This window comes from Saimiri boliviensis, chromosome 1 (genome assembly GCF_048565385.1).
Source record: "Saimiri boliviensis isolate mSaiBol1 chromosome 1, mSaiBol1.pri, whole genome shotgun sequence".
NCBI lineage: Eukaryota > Metazoa > Chordata > Mammalia > Primates > Cebidae > Saimiri > Saimiri boliviensis.
The window spans coordinates 46,522,375-46,546,238 of NC_133449.1; positions in this window are offsets into that span (position 1 = coordinate 46,522,375).

Here is a 23,864-nt window from a genome sequence, read left to right on the forward strand (position 1 = left end):
GCCATACCCTGCTAGCCTTTGAACTTGGACGCCTCGCCCGCCAACACTGTGCCGCCCTCTCGCATATGAGGGACCCTATGTGCCTTTGTGAAGCTCCGTTGTGTTGGACGTCTCTCCCAAGAGCTGTTCTTATAACAGAGACACACCACACTTTAATGGGCCTTCGCTTTCCAGGGAGGTCTGCTGCCATCCTAACGGAGCAAGTAGACTTAGCCACTTTGGAACTCACTCACTCTGTGACTCATACACCCTGTCTACCCAGCGCATTCCCCAGGAGATCTGTTCACCTTCTCCCCTCCTTAAGCATTGTGAACCTAAGAAAAATGTCATCCTCGTAGGGGAATAAACTGTGTGATGGGTGAAATCGTACTTTGAGCATCTCCGAATTTTAACCATACACAATGCCTGAGAACTGGGAGATGAAAGTAGGAATTGGATCTAAGAATGTGTTTAACAAAGCACAAACGCCATGGATATCCAACAGCAGCATGCCTGGTCAGAGAAACAAAGGCAGGCTACCTCTTCCGAATGGCATAGACTACACAATACATGGAAAGAGGGTCATGGCATAATATGAGGTAAAAAGAGGCCATCATGCGGAAGACGGAGAATCGCTGGTTTACAAGATGGTGGCGGAGTCTCCCATGGAGGGTGTCTGTTTGGCCCAGTACCAAGAGGCCTCTTCGGTGTGAAATGTGAAGCCCTTAGGGAATGGCCTCAACGGGCTAAAAGGAAACACAAATGCAAGGGCGGGTGGGCACTGAATTAAAAGAAATAGCAGGAATTTGAGAGAGTGGGGGCTGGGAGCTGGAGGAGAGACAGGAGTTGCCCTGCAGGACATCAGGCGTGGAGCTGGTGTCTGTGGAGGAGCAGCCTCGGAGGTTCCTCACGCCAGAGTCTCGGAGGCGTGGGACGAAAGTCATTTGCTCTGTTATCACAGGAGGGCATGCCTCTCTTGACTCTCGTGCCTTTAGTAAGTGACCAGGGCAGGATCTCCCAGCAAGGGAGAGCTGAACTGGGAGTGGCCCCAGCCCCACCTCATGGACATCCTCGGAGCAGCCCGAAGGACTAACACACCCGGTGTCAGGCAGGCCAGCAGGAAACAGCACCACTCAGAGTGGACGAGGGAGCAGAGTTATGGAGGGACCATGGACAAAGGTGTGGGTGGGCTGGGGGGAACCATTAGGGGTTGTGCAGGCCTTAGAGGCAGTAAAGCTCAGCACCATTAACTCCACCTGGCTGGGGGCTGGTGGGGGCAAGGGGCCTGAGGGGCTGCCTGACAAAGCTATGACCTTCTGTTGTGGGACACGACCAGCCCCCAGTGACCCCACAAGGAGGAAGGGGGGGGCGATGTTATGGGGCCGAATTGTTCCCCCAAAACCCGTATGTGGAAGCCGTAACCCCCAGTACTTTACAATGTGACCATGTCTGAAAATGGAGCGTAGACAGAAATGATTTAATTAAAATGTGGGGCCCTCATCCAATCTGCCCAGTGTCCTTAGAAGAAAAGGTCATCCCGGCCGGGCGCGGTGGCTCAAGCCTGTAATCCCAGCACTTTGGGAGGCCGAGGTGGGTGGATCACGAGGTCAAGAGATCGAGACCATCCTGGTCAACATGGTGAAACCCCGTCTCTACTAAAAATACTAAAAATTAGCTGGGCATGGTGGCGGGTGCCTGTAATCCCAGCTACTCAGGAGGCTGAGGCAGGAGAATTGCCTGAACCCAGGAGGCGGAGGTTGCGGTGAGCCGAGATCGAGCCATTGCACTCCAGCCTGGGCAACAAGAGCGAAACTCCGTCTCAAAAAAAAAAAAAAAAAGAAGAAGAAGAAAAGGTCATACAGACATACCAGCAGACACCGGGGTCACACACAGAGAGGAGAGACTGCGTGAGGACACAGGGAGGAAAAACTGAAAGGAATCCACTTCTGGTGTCTAAGCCCTGAGCCTGTGCAACCCTGTTCTGGTGGCCATAGCGAGCAGATACAGTGAATCCCCAAACCTCCTTCCCTCCTCCTTGCTGTCTCTGGCTGAGGCTCCCTACTCCAAACCCCACCAGGGCTAGAGGGCAGGGGTGTGAGTGGGTACAGTTGAGATGAATCAGCCTCCCAGGTCCAGAGCAGGGTGAGGACAAAGGTGGAGAGTAGGCCCAGAGCAGCAGGCAGGGGGTGTCCGCACACCTGGGAGGGGTGTGGAGCCCAGGTAACGCATCCTCGGGTGGGAGGCCCAGGCTCCTGACAACACCAGGTTCACAAGTAAGACACAGCACAGTGTGGTGAAGGCAGGCAGCACCTGGACGGAGACTGGGAGAAAGGGGAGGGATGACAATGGTTGACAGGACTGCTGCTGATTTGTTTTCTCCAAGCTTTTATTTTATTTATTTGTTTTCCAATATGGTTTTATTGTTTTAGACTAAAAAGAGCCAGTCCAGAGGCGGACTTTTCAGAAGAAACAGCTTAATCTAGCTTGGGGTAGGGAGGCTGTCGGGGCAGAAGGGTGGTGGACGGGGCACCCCTGCCCTCTAGCTCTGGTGGGGTTTGGGGTAGGCAGCCTCAGCCATGGACAGCAAAGAGGAAGGAAGGAGGTTTGGGGACTCCGTGTCTGCTCACTAGGGCTACCAGAACGCGCACCACAGGCTCGGGGCTTAAACACCAGAAATGGATTCCTTTCAGTTTCACCTTCTGAACTGCTTAAGCTCCATCCAAGGAGAGATGTCTGGGTTTCCTGTGCCCTTCCCGGCTGGGTTCTCTCACGATAAAGGACAGACCAAGGGCGTGACCTTCTGGGTATGATGGGTGCTTCCCCCAGCCCCGGACTCCGTCTCAACGTGGAGCCAGGTGCCCAGGGGTACAGCTCAGAGAGGAACAAAAGCTTGGAGAACTTCCCCAAGTATCCCTCACCCCTCGCTTCTTCCCCAGAGTCCTGGGGAGACATCATTCATGACACCTGTTGCCTGGTGTTCTTGCCTTAGGTTCACAGGCATGTGAGTTTCCTCTCTAGTGAGACAGGTGAGGCTGTGAGCCGCCTGCCCGAGCCCTTCTCCCTCTCCGCGGCTGGAGCCCTCGCTCCGGTGCCCCAAGACTGTCCACCAGCTCGTCCTCCCTGCCAGCCCCTCCCTGCTCAGCCCCTGGCCCTCCACACCTTGGTTTTGCAGCCTAGGAGGTGCTACTTGTTCTCCTCTGTTCTCATGGGACTGCAGGCAGGACCACAGGGGGGGTTCTAAAAACACACCCATCCCCCTTTCACAGGGCTGCTATAGGGACACATGCTCAGCTGCCCATTAACACAGGACCACCCTCCTCACAAAGCCCATATGAGGGTGGAATGAGAGTCAGGATGGGGTCGGAGCACGAGGTACACAGGTGTGTCTGACAGATGGGGCGGGGGCAGATAAACCTCAAGGCAACCAGGTCATCAAGTCCTGAGAGAGAGCCCAGCCTTGTGAGACCGGCATAGTAGCTCACAACTATGCACCAGCACTGAATGGGCTCCTGTGCCACCTTCTTTAACACTCCTGGCCACTCCATGAGAGATGCTGTGATCTCCCCACTGTACAGACAAGAAACCGAGATGCAGAGTGGTCACATGCAGCCCACCGACATGCAGATAGTAATGGTGCAACAGGATCTGAACCTAGGCAGATTCCAGAGGCTGCTGTCTGAGTTGCTGATCTGAGTTTCCTTCTAACTAAAGGTAGCAGGGAAATAACTTACGACCTACAGAAAATCAAGATCTATTTTCAAAAGCAAGAAGAAGCCCTCATGAGGACGACAGGGCTGGTCATGTGAAGTCCAAAAGAGCTCCCTGCCTTCTCCTGGCTGAGGTCCACCTCTGTCTACAAGCTGATGAGGCTGGCCCTGAAGAGAGAAGATACTTCTTACCCCACTGGGGCTCAGCTGGACTCAGAGCTACCACCGCCCTGACCTCCCCAGGGCATCCACGACTCCCAGATTCAGCCTAGAACTTACAGAGCTCTCTAGAAGGAATTAATTGTGGGCAGCAGTGGGGACAGTCCATTTTTAGTCTTTAATCCTCTCTGGGAGCTGTTTGACCTGAACTCTTTGATCTCCAGGGTTTCAACAGAAGCCTACTTGTCTAAGGTGCATTATTCAAATAAGGGCTGCAGGCTGCGAGTCCTCTTGGGCAGAAATGGACTTTTTTAGACACTGCTGCACTCTTCCCCCTCAGCATCTCAGAAATGGACATAGGACAAGCATCTCAGTGGTCTCAGCTGTCTGGCTTGGAGGTGGCAGGGAGAGAAAGGTGTAGCCATTTAATCTTCCTCCTTCTGACACCAGAAAGTATCCCACATTAATCAGCCCCACATTAATCAGCTCCTCCCTCAGGCAAAAGCTGAGCTGGGAGAGTCCCAGATGGGGCAGTGTCCCCATTATTCATTATTAGGAAGCCAGAGATATCCAGCAGGGATCAGTGGAGTTTTCAGTCCTCATCTCATATTCAGGGAGCAAAAGACATTCCAAGGCAAAACTAGATAGTGGATACTTAATAATTCAGCCATGTTGTCCAACACGAGCTTGCATGTAACGTATCTCATAATTCCAAGTAACTCATAAAATAAGCAGTGAGAGACATTTATCGGACAGACACTTCCTCAAATCATTTCATCTGCTTGAGAGGACAGACTTGCCATAATGAGCCTTATCCAGCAAAACAGGCTGTGCGTTGGAAGGGCAAAATGGCTGTTACATGAGCCCACCCATCTTGCCATCCAAGGGGTGAGTTTGCACCCTGAGTGGTGTGGGGATGGCTTGCTAAGTGAAAAGCTATAAGAGAATGACACCTCAGAAATCAAGCCACCCAGCTATGGGATCCTCTGACATGGGAGAGAGAACTTATTTTCCTACCCCTTTTTCAGTGAGGCAAGAAGCAATAGGGATGTTTTTAACTGCCATTAACAGAAAACCCAACTCACAGGGGCTTAAGCAATAAGAAATGTATTATCTCATGTAACAAGAAACTGCAAGGCAGGCTAGCCCCAGAAAAGGTTAATTTAGCAGCTCAATGACATCATCAAGGACCCTGGTTCTTTCCACTCTTGCTATCCTCAGTGCTGCTGTCAGCTTCAGGCCGGCAGCTGGATGCCTATGGTGGTTCCATGCACAATATCCAGAGTATCTTAAGAGAATGAGATGAGAAACCTTCCCAAAGCACCCCTTATGGACTTGCTTTTTTTTAAAAAAAAAAAAAGATGGGGTTTCACCATGTTGGTCAGGCTGGTCTTGAACTCCCGACCTCAGGTGATCCGCCCTCCTTGGCCTCCAGAGTGCTTGGAGTACAGGCGTGAGCCACCACGCCCAGCCCATGGACTTCATCTTGAATCTCACTGGCCAGAATTGGGTCACAAGCCCATGCCTAAGCCAATCACAGGTAACAGAAGTGGAATTGCTCTCACTGGTTTGAACCAATCGGGATCCACCTTCAGGGGTTAGAGATGGTCCCAGTTAGGCTAAAGCCCAAGGCTGGATGGGAGAAGGTGGAAGTCCAAGTAAAATCAGTCTCTTGTTAGTGAGGAAGAAGGCAAACTCCAACTGAGAAGACCAACCCCAGGAGTTAGCAGACAGCAGGCACCCAATACATAGTTATTTTCTTTAAGTGACTTGCCAAAGGGCACAGAGCTATAAGTGGCAGAGCCAGAACTCAAATCCAGAAAGAGAACAAGAATGCTAAAGATAAACTGGGCTTAGTTCACAGCTGCTCCCAGGTCAGCCCCCATGGTGAAGAAGACTCTTCCTACAGGGGTTCGGCTATTTTGTCATGAAAGTGAAGGGCACAGCAATGCTTTCTGAGATAGGGGACCCCCTCCTCCACCATGGCCCCTGGGAGTCCCTCCTCTGCCAACATCCAGCCAGCAGAGCTCTCACCTCACAGCTACATTTTTATGCTCTTCTCTAAAAAATAACTCCAAGAAGGTTGACAGTTTTTCCTCTGTCTGCATTTGATTTATAGCTGCAATTACAAGCTTTCCTTCACAATGCCTGCATGCCAACAGATGTCTTTTGCAAGTCAGCAATGCTGCCATCACAGCTGCTCAGTCAAAATCCCAGCATGTGTGCTACTGTAGACCTTTCCCTTCACATTCTGAGGGATGCCAGGCCTGCCCCTACCCCCTCCCACACTAGCTGAGTCTGAGCTGCCTGGGATATATCAGAGTTGGGTGAGAGGTTAATGATCTCTTTCAGCAGAGACCCCAAAAGACAGGAGAGGCTACTTTCTCCACCCCAGACCCACCTGGGATAGCTTAGAGAGTGAGGTTTGCAAACACAGGGTATGGGGTAGGCTACCTGCCCAGAGCTTCCTCCCAGATGAGATTTTTACCATATGTTTCAGTGGGGATCCCATCCTTAAAAACAGACAAACTTCTGGCCCATGTTTGATTAGTTTTCCAACTTCATTTCTGCCCCTTCTTGCTACCCCTTCCTAAAATAGCCACTCTTGGGTCAGTATCTCTGGGTTCAAGTCTTGGCTCTGCTTTTGAACCAGTTCCTTACCTCTCTGTGTCCCAAATGGGAGTAAAATGGAAATACTGAGAGTGTCTTAGTTTAGGCTGCTGTAACAGAGTACCGGTGACTGGGTGGTTTATACAACAAGCATTTATTTCTTACAGTTCTGGAGGCTGGAGGTTCGAGATCAGCATGCCTCACACATGGGCAGGTTCTGGCAACAGCCTCTTCCAGGTTGCAGACTGCCAACTTCTCTGTGTCCTCACACAGTAGAAAAAGAACCAGCTAGATCTCTGGCCTCCTTTTATAAAGGCACTAATCCCATTCATGAGGGCTCCACCTTCATGACCCAATCACCTCCCAAAGGCCCCACCTCCTAATACCATCACATTGCCAGTTAGGGTTTCAACATACAAATTTTCAGGAACAGAAACATTCATTTCATAATAGATAGTATCTACTCCATAGAGCTATTCTGAGTGTTAAATAAGATTAGATTTAAGTTCTTGGCTTAGTGTCTGGCATATAATGTTTACTCTCCTTATGTTGGTTTTTATTACTACTATCTGAGTTCCTTTTTAAATCTGGAGTAACTGTTCATTACCACTCACAGAGCATCTCACAGAGCAACCCGGGCATTCTACAGGTTGTCTCCATAGTGATCCTAACAACCACCAGGAAGATAACATCCCCATCCCCTGGGATGAGCAAATGCAGGCTCCGGGAGCTAGGAACCTGTTCAGGGCCTCACTACTAGGTAGCAGGAAAGTGAAAATTGCAACCCAGATCTGAGTCCAGAGCCCACACTTTTTCACTATGCCAACTGCTTGCAAATTCATTTTTTCTGAGTCATTTTTTTTTTTTTTTTTAGGAATTTGTGGGAATCCGGAATGCTCTGAGGTGTGAGAAGGGGGAACCACCAATTAGGACACAATGCCAGGATTCCAGAGGTCAGCAGGCATCCTGGGCCTTCTCTAAGGAAAGATGGGGTCTGCAGAACCCTCTTGACCTCCTGCATCTGTCACATATGTTGTCAGCTACCTGATTCTCCATTGAGATTTGGGGGAACCTGGGAAAGGAGAACAGCCTGCAAAGTCACTACATGGAAGCAAGCCAGGCCCATCAGGGGAGAGAGTGCTGCTGTGGCCTTCTTCAGGAAAAAAGTCTCTCTGTGCCTTCTCCCTGTCTTCCTGGGGCGACCTGGATGTCCACTGGGTCACTATACTAGTGGGTGGGGTTACCGTGCCTGGTTAAAAGCCCCAGTGCACATGACCATGGCCCCTTTCTGGCTATGCCAGGGCAGTGCTGAGCCTGGAGCCGGCTCCCCAGCCCTCATCTGCTTTGCAGAGTGCAGGGAGGCAAAGCCCAGAGGCTGCTCTCCCTTACAGCAGGTGCTTCTCTGTTGATGTTCCTCCCCCGACCTGTTTCCAAGTAGCCTGAGACATCTCTTTCTTCTGCCTTCTTATTCCCCTCCTGCAAGCCCACTCCTCTTCAGATAGCGTGAACCTGAGTCTGTTCCCTGGCAGGCCACCTGGGCCACGGAGGCCCACACATCGAGGCACCTGCTGCTTCTTGGTGCTGGCCTTGGCTTTCTCCTATGGAAACACCGAGGCTCAGGTGTGGCCATAGGAGAAAGAGGTTCTTTGGTGCAAGGCTGCAGGGCCTGAGAAGCTGAGAAGAAAGGTGGCCCCAAATCACTGCTTCCTAGGTTGGGCAGCTCCAGCTGGCAACAAGGTAACCTCTTGTTTTGCTTTACCTGTTTTGTGAAGCATTGAGAGGTTAGGAAAGATTTGAGTACTTCTGGGTCCTCTGATGGAATATTCATCTAAGGCCATCTCCATCTCACCGTGACACCTGGAGTGGACAGAGCGGCAGCTACAGAAAAAAGAAAAGAAATTTTAAAAGAATAGAAAGAAAGAAACAGGAGGATGGGCGGTATCCTTGAGCCTTTGGAGAGAAAAAGGTTGAGTCTTTGGCCCTAGGGAGTTTGTAGTTGAAAGTCCCATGCAGCTGAAAGACCCACTTCCCTGGCATGTGGCCACTGACCCCAAAAGCATTTAGTTTTGTAAGACAAGAAGCTGGAGGTTGGAGGACAGATGATGGGGAGGAGAGGCAGCTATGTGCCCCGTGGAGCTAACAAAGCGCCTAGACTCAGATCCAATCCTTCCATGTTCTACAGACAAGTCTAGTGATCCCAGGGGAGCAAGGAAGGGCTAGAAGCAGCTCCTGGCAAACCGCCCGTGTGTCACATAGCAGACCAGAGCCTGGTTTCAGGGCTTCACTCTTTAGGGTAAGGACGTGATAGCCAAGGCCAAAGTCCAGCTGGCCGGGGGTGGGAATGTGGGCCAGGATCTCGGGAGGGAGGTTGCGGCTGGGGCTGCAAATTTGAAAGCACAGAGTGAACATACAGTAATGGGTGACTCTATATAGGGTTGGGGTAGGGAGGGATGGGCTCTGAGCAGAGAGAGGAGGGGAGGGCTGGCCCCTGGGAACATCATGTTCTCAGGAAACGGCAGTTCCTGTTGTAAATCCTGGCTCCTCACCTGTGACAAACTTCCTGATTCTGAACTGTACAACAGCCCTCAGTACAGGCACCTTCCCAGGAGGAGCAGGACCTTGCCTTAGTGAAGACCTACTGTGTGCTGTCACTGTGCCTCGTGACATTTACCGACTCTTTCAGAAGCAGGTACTGCTGTTCCCACTGTGTAGACGTGTGACGCTGATTCCTACCCTGTAGCTCCTCAGAGTCAGGGCTACACTTTGGAGGGGTCAGCTTTTTTTTTTTTTTTTTTTTTTTTTTTTTTTTTTTTTTTTTTTTAGACGGAGTTTTGCTCTTGTCGCCCAGGCTGGAGTGCAATGGTATGATCTTGGCTCACTGCAACCTCCGCCTCCCAGGTTCAAGCAACTCTCCTGCCTCAGCCTCCCAAGTAGCTGGGATGACAGGCGTGCCACCACATCCAGCTAATTTTTGTATTTTTAGTAGAGATGGAGTTTTACCGTGTTGGCCAGACTGGTCTTGAACTCCTGACCTCAGGTGATCCACCCACCTCGGCCTCCCAAAGCGCTGGGATTACATGCGTGAGCCACCGCGCCCAGCCCAGCTTGCTTTTTGAGGCAGCCTAATCCCCAAGCCGGGGTTGTAGGAACCTATATTCTTGTCCCAGTTGAGTCACTAAGTATGCTAAGGAGGGGCCTGTCACTTCTTTGGGCCTCAGATTCCTTGCCTGTAAAGGTTGGCTCTCAGAGCTTCCTTGCAATTTTAAGGTTCTAGAATTCCACTTTTGGGACCTGCTGGTGCCCCATGAACAGCTTGTTGTGGGCTCCAGCGTTAGTTTATATTGAGGTATCCTACAAGTTCTCATGGCAAGAAAGGGCAGTCTTCCTCCCCCAGCAAGTCTGAGCCTACCTTGGCAGAGGCATTGGACTTCTTGATGAGCTGAATCTCCTTCTGCCTCTGAATTACGTTCAACTCGACAAACACTGACTGGACCAATCCGCAAGCCTGGCTCTGTGCTGAATGTCATTGAACTCAAGGAACTTCCCTCCAGGAATTCTGAGTCTAGCAGAGTAGACAGACAATAAAACGTTACTGAGAGAAGGGCAGGGCTGGCCTGTAATCACAGCACTTTGAGACGCTGAGGTGGGAGGATTGCTTGAGGCCAGGAGTCGGAGAGAGAAGGGCAAGAGACAACGTCCGTGAAAGGAACGGTTCACTCGGTCAGGGAGGTCAGGGATAGTTTGACAGATGAGTGGCTCCTATGATGGATTTTGAAGAATGAATAAGAGTTCAAGAGATTGACGAGGCATGAAAACTTCCCTAGGCAGAGGAAATAGAACGTACGAAGGCATGAGTGACATGTCAGTATGAAACAGCATGGTACAGAGGAAAACCGCAAGGCTATGAACTGAAGTGAAGACGAGAAGAACAGCAGGGAGGAGGTGGAGCTGCACGCGGGGGCAAAGCACGCAGGCTTCCCTGACCACACGCCTCCCTCCTGGTGCTGTCCGTGGGATCGTCAGTGGTCCCCCAGCCCACCCAACCTGACTTAAAACAGTTTCCAGGTTCCAAACAGCAACTCTCCTTCTGTCTTGGAGGCCCAGAGTTCTGTTTCCCATGATAAGAGGCAGGAAACTGAGGACCTGGCAGAGATGAAGAGACCCGCCCCAGGATCCGCCAGTCCAGCACTCTGGCTCCTCTGTCCTGTGGCTCATCTTCACCTGTCTTCCCTTTAGACCCATGGCTCTCAACAGAGGGCACCTTTGGCAAAGTCTTGAGAGGATTTTGGTGGTCATGATGGGGTGCTACTGGCATCTAATGGGTAGAAGCCGAGAATTCTGCTTCCTGAAATGCACAGGATAGCCCCCAAAACAAAGAAGCCTCCAGCCCAAAATGTCACCAGTGCGCAGGTCGAGAAGCCCTGCTGTGGACAGGGGTGTCGGGGTGGTCCCGCCCACAGAGGCCAGGAGGAAGCCAGATAGCTGAGCAGGAAGGCTCTCCAAAGATGAGGATAATTCTGATAACAGCAATAGTTAGAGGCTGTGTGCTCATGTCACCAGTGAGGCTTAGAGAGACCATGAACTATGCAAGGTCCCTCGCAGGCAGGAGCAGGGCCAACCTGGAGGCCACCCCCTTTCTAGGTCAAGCTCCCTGTGAGCCTCCTTGACAGAGTCCCCACAGACTCCCGAGTCCTCACTGAAGGTCAGAGCCTGCCCGAGTTGGTGCAGGTCATTCTCTCCCTCTTCCAGCATCCCCAACTCTAGGCAGCCCATGGGCTAGGGAGTTTTCTTCTTTGGAACTGAACACATGTTCTGAGTCTCTGACACTGTGGCCCAGCGAGGAATCTGCCAGGAGCAGCTCCCGAACCCACCCTTGTCTGGCCTCACCCAGGGCGTGTGGCAACTTGTTCTGTCTGGGACATTGTTTGTGCCCACTGTGGCTCCAATTTTATTTGTTTATAGACCAGAGGAGGCCTGCATTTGTTGTTGTTTTGACCCTCAGCCTCAGCACTCCCAACGCACTCCTCTGCTGTCTGGAGAGTCCCCCTCCCTTCTTCCCTTCTGCTCATTCCTTGTGCACCCACTGCCGCACCTGGGCCTGGGTCTTGCCCCTCCCTCTGTACCCTGCTCAGCTGAGCTGCCTGCCTCAGACCCCCCAGGGCCCCTTTGCCTGTCTGGCCTCCCCCAACTCCTAAGCCCAGGACCTCAGGCCACTGATCCCAGAACCCCAACAGCACCCAGCCCCGATTCTGGCAGCATCTCGTGAGTGCAGGACTTGCTGGCGGTAACAGAACCCTCCAGCAGATTAGTCCACATCCGGCTGGAGGAGGGGCCTATAAGCTGGGCTGTCTGGGTTGGAATCCAGCTGCTCCCCTTCCTGCCCTGGGACCTGGGGCAAATTCCTTCACCTCTCCGTGCCCAGTTCCCCATCTGTAAAATGTGGGTGGCAGCAGCAGGGTGGTGGTGGGGATTTTAGCTGAAAAGTCCTTCGAGCAGTGCCAAGCACAAGGTAAGAGTGTGTTGCTATTATTATTATTATTATTATTATTATTATTATTTGCCTTTGTGCTCATTTTGAAGTCTGAGCACTATAAAGTCCTGATCTTTGGCCACCTAGAGGTCTGTGCACGGGTGAAGACCACCCTCTCTCCTGGCTGGATCCCACGTGAGCATCCCCGAACTCTACCCAAGGTGCATCCAGTACTGACTGGTGAGAGAAGGAAGGGGACAGTTTTGCGGCAGAAGCCATTCTTTTCCTCCTCCTAACACATGCACCACTCTGAGGAAGATCCAAGCAGCTCTTTGCTCCTGGACACATAGCTCTGGGGGTGGGGGTGAAAACCTGGCCCTGATGTTGGTCCACAGAGAGACCACAGAGCTCACTGCCCAGTCTGCCATCTCTGTTCCTGCTCTAAGGTCCTGCTGGCTCCCCAGCCCTACCTTCCCCTCCTCAGCAATACCCACCCGCTCTGGTGCCTCAGAAGCATATACAGTTTCCCACAGGGCTTTGTCAGCCTGACTTGGAGGCAGAGGGGTGGGGGCATCGGAGTCCAAGGCTGGGGGAGGCGAGCCTTCTGGTCCAGGCTGTGACCGTCTTCACTCTTGCCTTTGGCTGTCCCTGTGTGTCTGAAACACACATAGCTCACCGCAATTTCCATCTCCTCCCACAAGCCCTCTCCCAAGTCAATATGCCAGACTTCTACGCCCTCATCCCAGAACTGCGATGTATCCCCTACCCACCCTGAAACCAAGTGTTGGGCCCGCTCCCATGGCTCAACCCCAGGAGGCACTGTGTCCTATTCTCTTCCAGCTCCTGGGCTTCCCGTCCGTCCCCATCCTGCCCACCTCAGCCATCCACTACATTCTTTTATTCCTCATGTCTGCCCTGTGGCTCCTGCTCCCTCCCCCAGGAGCTGGCCCCACAGAAGACTACCCATCACCAGGCCGGTATTGGACAGCCCCTTGTAGGGAAAGTGGGGAGTCCAGTCTTTAACCATCCTCAGGGCCTTGACATCAAGCCATCCCATCTGTAGGCCCTGGCTTTGGAATGATCTGTTATGAATGTTGTTTCTGTCGCACTCTCTTATCAAAGGGTTCATTTGTTCCTTGCAATAACCCAGCAGTTACATAGGCCAAGTCTAAGGCGTCTCTTGTGAGCAGCCCCAGTTGGGAGGACTGTGAAATCCTCTTAATATCTGCTCCCAGACCATCTTGGATTCCTGTTGCCAATTTCAATTAATTGCTATGAAGGATGAGGAACAGGATGAAGAGAAGTTCCTTCCTCCCTCTCAGACCAGGGATGTCCTGAAGGCATTGCCTGAAGATATCTCAAAGGGAAGGACCACATCTGCTCCACACTAGGACATCCCCAAACAAGGCCCTGTCTTTCCCCCTCTCCAGATCCTCCTTGGTATTCAGCCCAGAGGACTATATGAAGACCCCCAGTGGGTGCTTTCTCTGGGTGGGTGACCAGCGGAGCAACCTGGACTCATTTCCCCCTGTGTCTCTTCCTCTCATAAAAATGCTTTTATTTCATCCTGGGGATGGCCTGACCGTGGGGCCCTGGGGCTCATCTGCTGGAGGACAGGGTCAGTGAGGGGCAGACAGCGCAGCTGCAAGTCTGGCTAGACCCTGCCTCTCTGAACCGGAACCCTTCTAGAGTGAGTATGGGTGCGATGGGCCTGCAGCTGCAGATGTTGAAGAGTCTCCACCAAGTCTCCTTTCCTGATCAGGTTAATGCTTGAAAACAGCCACTAGAACGTTCATTTCTGCTTGGCCTCAGCCCAGCGTTTTCCTTCAGCCCTCCCCAGCGTGAGTCCTGGGGCTTGGAAGAGACCAGGGTTGGGAGAAGATGTAAGTACAGAACTACTCTGGCCTCCAGACCTGGTTTCCTTCCAAATCTACTGTTTCAGGATGCTCCCTCTGGTCCATCTTTCTTATCTAATAGGTCTGAAGCTGAGCTGTTTCTCCAAGTTAACCTCAGACTTCACTTCCTCCAGGAAGACTTCCCTGAAATCTAGCCAGGGTGCTGTCTCCCTTCTCGGAATTCCTGAGGCCAATAGAGTCTATACCAGGAACCGCTGCATGCCATGTCCCCTGGTTGAGCATGCAGTTTGTTAGAGCTGTTCACACATACTCCAGCCTTCCCTCCTCTGGACTCTTCGAAGGAGTTACTCTCTGCCCACTTGAAGTTAGGTGGTGCCATGTGACTTGCCACATGAGCAGAAAGGATGATTGCTGCTTCCAGGTGGAAACTTTTAAAGTCAGCATACGCTTTTCCACAACAATTGTCCAAGTCCCAATTCATAGCTGCTTGGCCCTCAGGCTGACTAAGACTGAGGACCTGAAGATCTGTGATGAACATGTCATTGTGAGCAAAAAAGAAACCTTTGTTGTTTTGAATCACTAAGATTTTCTAGAGCAGTCTGTGACTGTAGCATCACCTGACCTATGTGATGCATTATGTGAGCAACCAGGCTGTCCCTCAGCTAGCCTGAGATAAAGAAGTTCATATTTTCTCCTTATTTTCATTCAAATTAGAAAAGCTTTTGATCCTACCTGCTGAGACTGGTAGGAAGTAGTCTTTCTCCTGGAGTTCTCACTCCTAAGCTTTCCCAGACTGTTTAGTGTTGCTATAAAGGAATACTTGAGGCTGAATAATTTACAAGGAAAAGAGGTTAATTTGGCTCTTGGTTCTGCCGGCTGGGAAGTCCAAGAGGCACGGTGCTAGCACCTAGCATCTCTCCACTCCTTGTGAGGCCTTTTATGCTGCATGACAACATGGTGGCAGGTTAAAAGGAGGGTAGACACATCCGAAAAGGGAAAGCCCGAGGGGCGCCCCTGGCTTTTTAATAGCCCACACTTGCAGGAACTAATCAACTCCCACCAGAGTGAGAACTCACTCATTACCTTGGGAACAGCACCAAGCCATTCATGAGAGATCCACCCTCATGACCCAAACATCTCATGCTAGGCCCTACCTCCCAACACCACATTGGGGAAATAGACTGTGGGGAAATCATCCCCTGTTCTGAATTTCCAGTGCAGAGTGCTGTGTTGAAGCACATCTTCAGCAAGACATCTCATAAAATAACACCTCCACCACCGCCCCATTGCACAGATATGGTGAATTCCTCTGGGATCTCCCCTCCCCTCCTGACTGAATGAGTTCTCTCCCTCCAGGGTCTCCACTCCTTGTGAGGCCTTTTATGGCTGGAGGTGGAGGCCAGATTAGGGAGACACCCCGCCATCATAGAAGGTTTAAAAGGAGAATAATGAGACATTTGCTGTGAGGACCTTAGGACGCGCAGGCCTGTTAGTCACAGGTGATGAGTCACCCTGCATTGTTTGTGTTGGTGATCCTTCGCAGATGCAAGCAGACTGCAGGAAGAATTGAGTTCCTCCTCTTGCTCTGGGTGTGTGAACTTGTGCATGCACGTGTGTTTGCACGTGTGTGTGCATACATGTGTCTATGTGTGTGCACACACCCATGTTCTTGTGCCCCCAGCCCCCAGGTGCACATGGGGCAGCCTATATCTGGGAGATTACTATTTCCTAACGCGTTTGGGGTAACAATTACTGTCCTTCAGTCAGCAGCTTGTGTCTCAAAGATAACATGGCCATGGGCTGTACGGGCACCAGCTTCTGATTGGAATTATCCCTTCGAGGTTGCATGGAGATTTAGGGGCTGTCCACCCAGCACCTCATCCCACTCCCTGGGAAACGCCCTCCACCCACCAGTTCTCTTTATTACAGCCACAGAGACTTCTGGATCTTGCCCATACAGTGTCCCCCTCACCTGGACCCAATTTACAAGGCCAGGAGTGGGCATTAGACATGGAAGATTGGAACTGGGACTATAACTCCAGCCTTGGCCCAACTGCCCTCCTGGCCGGAAGCGATGTAAAGTGAGGGCTATGGGCAGCTGTTTTCCCCACTCCGAGCTGGAAGCAGAGAGGCTCTGCTGCGAGAGAATATGAATGCCTAGATACCCAGACACCCGGAGAAACAGAAAGGGCAGCCTCTTCCTCTGTCCATGCCCCATCCTGTGTACATCCTTCAAGATCAGCTCAGGGGTTACTGAGATCTTCCTCTGTTCCCCGACGCAGGGCACCTCTTCCTGCTCTGGGTCATCTCCCTCTCTTCTTACCAGTCACACCAAGGAGCTCCCTAGGAACAAGCTGGCTCTGTGACCTTTGTACACTTAACAAAATGCATCGAACATAATGGTGCTCATAAATGCCTTGGGACTGAGGAGTGTGTCCTACAGCTAGTTTTGACCTTGTCCCTTTCTGTTCTTTGTAGGGGGAAAGAGCCAGGCTCTTGGTCTCCCTTGCCTCTATGGAAGCCTCAATTCCCCTCAGTTTATGGGGTAAAGAATAGCTGGTCTCCTTCACATGCCTTTCCAGTCCTATCCTGGGGAAACTGAGGCAGGAAGGCATCTGCTTTCTACTCCAGTGATGTGGCAGCCAGGGGTGCCTTCTGAGGAACTTGAATGCTACAGGCAGAGGGGCTAGTTTCTGAATTGCTTGTGACATCTTTGACTACCAGTGACTAAGTCCCCTGCAGCTGGCATTCTTTAGTTTCAGGAATTGAGGGTGTCCCTTAAACCAGAGATGAGGGCCTTGGAAACCTTGAAAAAAGTTTGTATACAATGTGGGTACATACAACTTTTTACAAATATGAAATCATCATACTGTACATCCTTTCTTTTGTGACCTATTTTCACTCAATAATATTTTACATTTTTCATTTTAATAATGATGCACACTAGTTACTGGTACATTTACATTTATAACTGGTTGTGTTTCCACGGTGAGGTTGTGTCAGAGCTGAATGCATGTGCCCCGTTGTTGGACATTTATCTTATTTGTCATTTTTACGTTGAAAAAACACTAGGAATAAATACTGTTGTAAGTGCCTCTGGACTGCTCATCTCTACTGGAGAAGTTATTTACGGTAGCATTGCTGAACTAAAGGGTAGACTTTTTTTTTAGGGTTTTTATGCATAACATTCTCAAAAGACAAAATTAGGCTGGGTGAGGAAGCTCATGCCTAAAATCCCAGCCCTTTGGGAGTCCAAGGCAGACAAATTGCTTGAGGCCAGGAATTTGAGACCAACCTGGCCAACAGGGTGAAACCCCATTTCTACTAAAAATACAAAAATTAGCCAGCCATCATGGTGTGAGCCTGTAATCCCAGCTACTCGGGAGGCTGAGGCATGAGAACTGCTTGAACCCGGGAGGCAGAGTTTGCAGTGAGCCTAGAACGTGCCACTCCACTCCAGCCTGGGTGACAATGTGAGACTGTCTCAAAAAAAAAAAAAGATAAAATTACACCAAATCTAGTTTAAAGATCTTCATTGTTTTTTATTTGTAATTTGTGAATCGGGCAACCCGTCATTTGGAATGAGTGTTCAAAATGGCTGAGCAGAGGAGGTTGGCTTTATAGACAGAAAAGGGCTGAGGAAAGGAGACAGGGTGAACAAAAAGTGGATCAGTCATTTTAAAGTTACTCTCCTTATAGGGTTAAAACAGAGGAGACTTCCTTACTCTGCCTGCTGGAACTGGCTTGCTTGGGAATCCGGCTGCTATCTCTCAGTCTCCTGATTTCTGAGAAGGTCAGATAAACAACTTAATTTCAGCTTGTTGGGGTGGAGCTTTCAGCACAAGGGACTCCATTTTGGTTTGGTCTGTCTGATCCTAGCACAGGAGCTCAGTCCTAACCAATGGGCGCCTCTAAATTTATTTGACAATACCTAATCACTCTCCAAGAAAAGATTGTACCGGTGAAAGTCCTCCCTCTCCAGCAGCCTACAGGAGTGCACATTCCCTCACACCTGCACCACCACTAGCCACTATGATCCTGGAAATGGTTTTAAAAGAGTCAATTCATCAGTCATAAGAAATAAACATTGCCCTCTGCTGCTTAAAATATAGCTTCACAGGAGAAAATCCGAACTCCCCGGGAGGGACTGATATCTGTTGAACAGGTTCTACCACATGTCAGGCACAAGATATGTCTGCTCTCATTCAATCCTACAAGGTAGACATGATAGTTCCCGTTCAGATGAGCCAGTGAACACCTAGAGAAGTTGGGTAATTTGTCCAAGGTCACAGAGCTAAGGGGTGGCCAGAGTCAGGCTCTGACCTCAAACTTGAGGACAAAGTTCATGCTCTCTCTCCATGTGGCTTCTGTCTCTCCATATGGCACAGAACCATCTGACCCCAACCCCCATCTTCCAGCCTCACTCCTTCTCCCCTCCAGCCAAGTCCCCACACGTTAGCCACACTAGTGCCTTTGAGGAGGGTGTGCCCTGTGTTAGCCCAGGCACAGCTAGATGATGGAATCAGAGATTTTAAGATTCCTTAACAGTATTTTCTACTAGGGCAATATTTCACCTATTTAATAAGGAAATGGAGGGCTTTTTAAATTTTAAAAAAAAAAAAAACCTCATTGCCAGGATTCTCCTGGAGGAAAGAAGAGTCTCCTGGAGTTTCTGGATGTCCCTCAGACGCGTGTGTACACACACACACACACACACACTCTAATACGCATACACACCACACACACAGACACACACAAATACATACATACCACATGCACTCACACATAGACATAAATACACCACACGCACTCACACATATATATACACACCATACACATACACACATACACACCACATACATACCACTCACACACCACACACACACACACAAATACACACCACACACACATAAATACATACCACACACGTATACATACACACACACCACACACCCAGAGACACATACACAAAAGTACAAACACACCACACACACATACACATACATACACAGCATACACATACACACACACACAAATACATACACACCACACACACACATACACATACATACACACCATACACATACACACACACATACACACCACATACATACCACTCACACACACCACATACATACATATACAGCACACACACGTATCAGACATACACACCACACACAGATGTACAGACACCACACATACCTTCACAAGCATACACATACACATATGTATACATACACATCACACACATACACACACCACACACACACACAGTGTCTGCCTAGGCTGGGTAGGCTACAGGCTGTAGGCAGGAGAAAGCAGAGCACCTCAGAAATATCTTGTGACTTTCAAAGGCCACAAGGAGTAGCTGGAGCCAAGCCTGTCCCTGTCAATTCTCCCACAACAGGCCACTGGCCTTGAGCATGTCCCAGAGCTACTGCTAGTGTCTGTCCCACAGGGCCCTGACTTCCCCCAACTCAGGCCAGCTGTCTCCAGCACAGACCCTCTACCAGCCAGACTCGAGAGAAGCAGCTGGAACCAAATGACTGCAGTGGCTGCTGCTAAATGACCAGGCCTTCCAAAATAAGCAAAGGAAAGCCAAGGGAACCAGGACTGCCAGTATCAACGAGGGAGTCAGCTGAGGGCAGTGAGGTGGGGGCAGAGCCTGGGAACATGTTGCTGGCGGGGGTGGCTAGGGCAGCCACAGGGACTACGCTAAGGCAAGTCCCTCAGCCGAAGGGTGGACACTGGGGAATAGGATGGAGGGCAGGGAACTCGCCCACTATTCCCACATCCACACGTATATGCCAGAATGTACACTCTTTTGGAACTTCTGCCATATATTCAAGGCTTAGAGGAAAGTCAGCGTATGTTGGGTGCATACGTAGATGTATGTATGGATGTATAGAGGGATGAGTAGGTGGGTGGATGGGCGGATGGGCAGATGGATGGATGGATGAATAGATGGGTGGGTGGATAGATGGATGGATATATGAATAAGTGGGTAGGCAGGTGGATGGATGGGTGGATGGATGGGAAAGTGGATGGATAGATGGAAATATGGATGGGTGGGCAGGCAGGTGGATAAATGGATGGATGGATATATGGATGGATAGATAGGGAAGTAGATGGATGGATGGTGGGTAGATGGATGGATGGATTAATGGGTAGGTGGGTGGGGGTGGGTGGATGGATATATGGTTGGGTAAGTAGGTGGGTGGATGGATGGATGGATAAATGGATGGATGGCTAAATGAAGCAACGAATGCATGCATTTAAGGCTAATGAGTAAATAGACCCAGGTTTTTAATGTAGATCAGTAACACTAAGGTGAACAAAGAGGCATAAATTCATACTTATTGAATCCTTAATCTCATTGTTATCCATTTGTTCCAAGGAAATAATTCAGGAGAAGAAAATTGTTCTGGCCCCCAAAGGTTGCAGTAGCAGTGCTTCTAATACGGCAAAATCAGAATGGCCTAACTGAGCCATGACCTGAGCTGCTGGGTAAATTAAGTTAAAATGTTAAATTGTGCAGCCATTCAGATGATGACCAGAGTGGTAGTGTAGAAAAGATAACCACGTTTCTGAAAATCGTATTAGGTCAGAAAAGAGTTTGGAATGTAGAAATGTGTAGAGCTATGCTGAAAGCCAGGGGACACTATAGGCTTGGATATTAGAAGATCTGTATTAAAGCCACGTGCATCTCAGGCAAGTCATGGTAACGTCTTAGCCTTGCTTTCCACAGCTCTGTGAAATGGCGACAATAAGAAAACCTCCATCTCCCGGTTGTGAGGACTGGGTTAGTTGTTATGTGTGAGGGTGCTTTGTAAACTGTAAAGCTCAAGTCACATGCTATGCAAAATTACAAATGTCTCTCGCTCGAAATTTGAAGGCAACCCAATAAATAAAGTGGTGGAGTGGGTGAGGGATAGAACTGGTATTCAGAAAAATGCAAATTAAAACAAAAATAACAACATTTCACACATATCAGATTGCCAGACAACACAAAACAAACAAAGAAAAAGCACACACAGAATGTCCTCAATGCTTGATTAATGAAACCTGAAACCAGGTTGGGCAGCCTGACCCTTGCTGCCCACCTTGACCAGGCACAGCTGGGTTGTGGACATGGACCATGGGGCTGTGGGATGGAGCAACTGGAGACAGAGGGCTTTGCTGTCTCCTGCTCCCTGGAAAAGGACCAGTGAATTCAGATTCACTGAGCAACGAGTAACTTCCATGTGCCAGTACCTTGATGGATGTTAGAATGACAGCAAACACTTACATATCTTTGCTCTGGGCCAGGGAATTTGCAAGTGCTTTTTATATATTAATTCAGTTAATCCTCATAACAACTTATTGACAGAGAAGACTATTATGCACACTTTCCAGATGGGAACACTGAGGCACAGTTACTTAACTCTGCCCAAGATCGCTCAGCTGATAACTGGTAGAGACAGGCTTAGGACCCCTTCTCTCCTGTGCCTAGTCCAGCCTCTCACTCCTGCCATGCCCATCTCATGCTGTCTCCCAAACATGACTGCTTCGGTGTCCCGAGATTGCCAGGAGCAGCCCTGAACTCACAATGCAGGTGTCTCCAGTTCCACTCCAGGGCTCTTTCCAGGGGACAAAACCCATTCGTTTGTCAGCAGTTGGACATTTTTTCTGGGTGAGTAGGTGTCTGTGCTGCACTGGGGCAGCAGACCTGATCTGGACCAACTCCAGATGCTCGTAGGGGCACCATGCTGTCTCGGCAGGTGCCCAGCTGCCCCATCTCCAGCTGCTACCCTGACCTCGGCACCAGCTCTCTCACTCCCAGGCTCCACTCTCTGGGGAGGAGGAGGGCTGGGGGGTGGGAGGGCGGTCCTCCAGGGGACGCCCTGTTCCTGAATTCAGAGGGCCCTGGAGAACAGAAACTGACTCTGCAACCTGGGCAAATGGCTTACTTCCTCTGATTCACATTTCCTTATCTGTCAGTAGGAAGAATGATAAACATTTTATTCCCAGGTCCAACCCCACACAGGGTTGCAGATGAGGTGAGGAGGCAGCCTGGGAGTTTTGGGGCCATTTGGCCTCAGGTGGGAGGAGGGGCAGGCCTTGTCTGAACTGTGTGCTGTGGTGATGGGAGGACAGGGTGGTGCCTTGACAGTCCAGGACGTGGGCCCCAAATCCTGCCTCCGTTCTCCTCGCCAGCCCTAACTCACAGCTTCATGGAATTCGGTTCCTAAGCATTTACTCCGCCATTGCTGCAAAGGAACTGTGTGCTGATGCCTGTGTTTGGGCCCCATGGGGAATGGGGGAGGCGAATGAAAAGCAGCGGTCGGGTGGCTGAAATAAGCCATCTCTCACTACGCACCAGACTTACCCACGTATTGCTTAACCCTCATCGCAACCTCAGAAAGTGAACATGCTCACCCCCTTGCACAGACAAGGATGCAGAGGCCCATTCTAAACTTCCACCAGGGGTTCTGGTCTGGAAAGAGATGCTCACCAGGGCCTCTGGGGGCTGGCTGAGTCACCTGGCCTGGATGTCCATTTCATATCCTCTGTGTTACTCATTGACTGAGAATATGACTTAAATCCCTGTGGGCAATAGCCACTAGGCTCATGAGGAAATGGATAATGACTGTGACACAGAAGCTAAAAGCCTCAATGACCCTTCATGACCGAAGCATGGAACATTTCTACATAGAGAGAAATTTTTGCCTCATAAATTGCACTTGTGAGAAATCAGTTCACGCAGGCTGGTGACCATGGTTATCTCTTCTACAGCCAGAGGCAGCCTGCCCTGGACGGCCAGCGGGGGTCACCCGAGCTCACACCTGCCAGGAAAGCTTCGGAGGGAGCACCCTGAGTCCGCCAGAGCAGGATTAGGCCAGAGCAGGCAGCATCAAGAGTCACGTTCAGGTAAACCCCTGGCTCTCAAACTCAGCTGCTCATTGGCAGCAACTCTGGAGGGAAGGGTGGCAGAGGGGCTTTCACATGTCTAGCTGCCTAGGTCCCAACCCCAGAGAGTCTGATGTCATTGTTCTGAGGTGACCTGTGAGCCCTGGAGCATTAAAAGCTGCCCAGGTGATTCTCATGTGCAGCTGAGGTTGAAAGCTAAATGGACCTTACCCTGCCTGGCCAATCAACCAAACAGTAAGCTTTTAGCAAGAGCAAGCTGGGGAGGGAATCAGAAATAGGACCGAGTTTCTGCCCAGGAGAAGCTGACCATGTGGCTGCTGTACATGAAAGCCAGATTCCTGACTCCCAGCCTACATGGGCAACAGAGACCGTGAGAGGAGACGAGGGTACAGGGTGTAGGACAGGCGTCCCCAAACTGCGGCCCGCAGGCTGCATGCGGCCCCCTGAGGCCACTTATCCGGCCCCCCACCGCACTTCAGGAAGGGGCACCTCTTTCATTGGTGGTCAGTGAGAGGAGCACAGTATGTGGTGGCCCTCCAACGGTCTGAGGGACAGTGAACTGGCCCCCTGTGTACAAAGTTTGGGGACACCTGGTGTAGGACCTTAGGGAGCAGCAGCTGAATCCAATCCAAGCCCAGAGACCCACAGGGCACTTGGGAGCCACGTGGGGATCTCATTAGTTTTCTGCTCACTACCCTCAGCTTTGGAAGTTGACGCTTCCAGTTGTGGGCCCAGCAAACTAGCTTCTGTCCTTGCCCCTCTTAGATGCATTCATTTCTCATTTGCTTGTTCCTTGCCGGCCTCCATTCACCAACTCCATTTTTCTTCATAGAACTTGGATCTGTTTTGGGGATCCCACCATTACATACAACCATTGCCCCTCAATGCCATCATTACATGTGCACACGCCCTCTTGGTCCTGATCGCTTTTTCCTCTGCCATTCATCAAATATCTGAAGGCAGCAGACCCACCTGCCTGAGGATCCCCATTCATTCCATACATTTGCAGATGGTTCTGGGCAGTGTGCTGCCCATGTGAACTAGTGACACAGAGAACCTATTCATTTGATGAACAGGAGGCTGCAGGAAGAGGCAGCATCTCTCTTTGTCATCCAGACCAGAGTGCAGTAGCATCCTCACAGCTCACTGCAGGCTAGGATTCCTGGGCTCAAG